This window comes from Cetorhinus maximus, chromosome 33 (assembly GCF_964194155.1).
Source record: "Cetorhinus maximus chromosome 33, sCetMax3.hap1.1, whole genome shotgun sequence".
Lineage (NCBI taxonomy): Eukaryota > Metazoa > Chordata > Chondrichthyes > Lamniformes > Cetorhinidae > Cetorhinus > Cetorhinus maximus.
Window position 1 is genome coordinate 8,452,560 of NC_135911.1, and position 3,173 is coordinate 8,455,732.

Sequence of the window (3,173 nt, forward strand, 5' to 3'; positions counted from 1 at the left end):
CTCTGTCTGTCTCTGACTCTGTCTCTCTCTCTCTCTCTCTGTCTCTGTCTCTACCTCTCTCCCTCTGTCTCTCTCTCTCTCTCTCTCCCTCCCTGTCTCTCTCTCTCCCTGTCTTTCTCTCTGTCTCCCTCTGTCTCTCTCTCTTTGTCTCTGTCTCTCTCTTTCTCTCTCTCTGTCTCTCTCTCTCTCTGTCTCTCTCTCTCGCTCTCTCTCTCTCGCTCTCTCTCTTCCCGTCTCTCTCTCTCTCTGTCTCTCTCTCTCTCTGTCTCTCTCTCTCTGTCTGTCTCTGACTCTGTCTCTCTCTCTCTCTCTGTCTCTGTCTCTACCTCTCTCTCTCTGTCTCTCTCTCTCTCTCCCTCCCTGTCTCTCTCTCTCCCTGTCTTTCTCTCTCTCTCTCTCTGTCTCTCTCTCTCTGTCTCTGTCTCTCTCTCTCCCTGTCTCTTCCCTGTCTCTCTCTCTCCCTGTCTCTCTCTCTCCCTGTCTCTCTCTCTCTCCCTCTCTCTCTCTCCCTCTCTCTCCCTGTCTCTCTCTCCCTGTCTCTCTCTCTCTCTCTCTTTCTCTGTCTCTCTCTCTCTGTCTCTCTCTCTCTCTCTGTCTCTCTCTCTGTCTCTCTCTCTCTCTCCCTGTCTCTCTCTCTCTCTCCCTGTCTCTCTCTCTCTCTCTCTCTCTCCCTCTGTCTCTCTCTCTGTCTCTCTCTCTCTCTCTCTGTCTCTCTCTCTCTGTCTCTCTCTCTCTCTCCCTGTCTCTCTCTCCCTGTCTCTCTCTCCCTCTGTCTCTCTCTCTCTGTCCCTGTCTCTCTCTCTCCTGTCTCTCTCTCTCTCTCTCCCCTCTGTCTCTCCCTCTCTCTCTGTCTCTCTCTCTCTCTGTCTCTCTCTCTGTCTCTCTCTCTCTGTCTCTCTCTCTCTCAGTCTCTCTCCCTGTCTCTCCTCTCTCTCTGTCTCTCTCTCTCTGTCTCTGTCTCTCTCTCTCCCTGTCTCTTCCCTGTCTCTCTCTCTCCCTGTCTCTCTCTCTCCTGTCTCTCTCTCTCTCCCTCTGTCTCTCTCTCTCTCTCTCTGTCCCTGTCTCTCTCTCTCCCTGTCTCTCTCTCTCTCTCTCTCCCTCTGTCTCTCTCTCCCTCTGTCTCTCTCTCTCGCTCTCACTCTCTGTCTCTCTCTCCGAATTCTGCGTGTCTTGACACATCGAGCTGAGGTAACCCTAGTCCCAGCAGACACAGCCTTCGCTAAGTTCCCATCTTGAAGCATTGCCTAATTAATTCAGTCATTCGTTAAGATCCATGAGCCCAGGGGAAACATTATTTTTGTTTACACAGCGAGTTGTTGTGATGTGGAAGGCGCTGCCTGAAAGGGCGGTGGAAGCAGATTCAATAGGAATAGGAGTGGGAAGGAGAGGAGGAGGGGGAAAAGAGGAGGAGGGGGAAGAAGAGGAGGGGGAAAGGAGGAGGTGGGGGAAAAGAGGAGGAGGGGGAAGAAGAGGAGGAGGACGAAAAGAGGAGGAGGACGAAAAGAGGAGGAGGGGGAAGAAGAGGAGGAGGACGAAAAGAGGAGGAGGACGAAAAGAGGAGGAGGGGAAAAGAGGAGGAGGGGGAAGAAGAGGAGGAGGGGGAAAAGAGGAGGAGGGGGAAGAAGAGGAGGAGGGGGTAAAGAGGAGGGGACTAATTGGAGAGCTGGTTCAAAGAGCTAGCAGAGGCGCGATGGGCCAAATGGTCCCTTGCCGTGCTGCGAGAGTCCCTGAACACTGCACCCGCATGCAGAAAAATAAATAACCAACTGGACCAGTCGAGCTGTGGCCAGAATGTTTTACCTGGTTAACCCTGGGGGTGAATCGCGATGAAGTTCCCAACTCTCTCTGTTGGCTTTGTGATCTCCGGAGGATGTTGCAGGTGACGGAATCTCCTGTTTTGTGCGTCTGTGTGTGTGTGTGTGTGTGTGTCTGCGGAGAATCAGCATGGATCAGCCTCCCAGTTTCACCCTCACAGGAATGCAGAACAGTAGCAGAGCCGGTTGAGCAAGAGACGGAGGTTGCGCCCTACAAGCAATCTGTTTACATCGACACCCGTCCCTCCACAGGAGATCAGGGACTGCTGTCGGAGGAATGTGAGGAGCAGGAGCAAGGTGAGGCCATTCAGCCCCTCGAGCCTGCTTTCCCACCCCCCCCCCCCCACCCCCCACCCCCCCCACCCCCCACCTCCAACAATTCAATGCGATCACCTGGGTGTCCTCGGGCTGGCATGGACAAGATGGGCCGAATGGCCTCCTGCCGTGCTGTAACTTTTCTATGGTTCTACGGGCAATCTTCTACCCTCAACTCCGCCCCCCCACCACCCCACTCCCTCCCCCGTCCCTCCCTACCCCTCAGCGGCCGCAAGTCTCCCGAGCTCGGTTTGGAGTACGCCCAGCGTTTCGAGCGTCCCCAACTCCCCGGGGTAGAAAATCCCAAAGGTTCACCACCCACGGAGCGAGCGAATTCCTCCTCGTCTCCGTCCAAAATGGCGGACCACTTACCCTGAGGCTGCGAGGGAGAGGTCGGGCGGTCTGGGGCTGTTCTCCCTAGACCAGCGAGAGGAGGCTAAGAGGTGACCTCACCAAGGCTATCGCGATGGTTGAAGGTTTGGGTAGGGTAGAGGCAGAGTAGGGGGGCGACTAATGGAGGTACCAGGAGTTTGGCCTACCCAACTGGACAGCCATCGAGAGGCTTGTGTGTCCTCTTTTCAGGCACTGATTTGAACTCCAATCAGGCACGTAACTGGACAGCGGGCGGACCTTTCCTCGCGATCAAGGACCCTGGGGTTTTGGGGGCGATGACCGACTCACCGTAAGCTGCCGGCCAATCAGAGGCTGGCAGCTCTACATGGCTCGACAGCGCCACCAGGTAAGCGGTGTCAGCCGCTGGTAATGCACCTCGCCCCAAGGCCCAGGGTTGTCCAGGGGACCCACGCTCCAGGTGAGTTATGGCACGGGAGAGGGAGGAGGGAGAGCAGCAGCGAGGGAGAGAGAGCAGGAGGGAGAGGGGGAGGGAGAGAAAGAGGGTGGGAGGAGAGAGGGGGGCGAGGGTGCGTGGGTGTGGGGAGAGCGCGAGGAGGGAGAGAGGAGGAGGGAAAGAGGGAGGATGGGGAGATGGAGGAGGGAGAGAGAGAGGAAGGGAGAGAGTGTGGAGGAAGAGAGGGTGGAGGGAGA

At 56.4% G+C, this 3,173-nt stretch overlaps 1 protein-coding gene across 1 annotated transcript in view; it reads right to left on the reverse strand.

Moving 5' to 3' along the window:
• LOC144671515 (cell adhesion molecule CEACAM6-like) overlaps positions 1-1,830 on the reverse strand; it is a 24,448-nt gene extending 22,618 nt beyond the window's left edge. Inside the window, exon 1 of the mRNA XM_078533468.1 lies at positions 1,801-1,830. The gene's annotated coding sequence lies outside the window, so the exon portion shown is untranslated. The remainder of the gene's footprint in view (positions 1-1,800) is intronic.
• Positions 1,831-3,173: the final 1,343 nt, after the last annotated feature.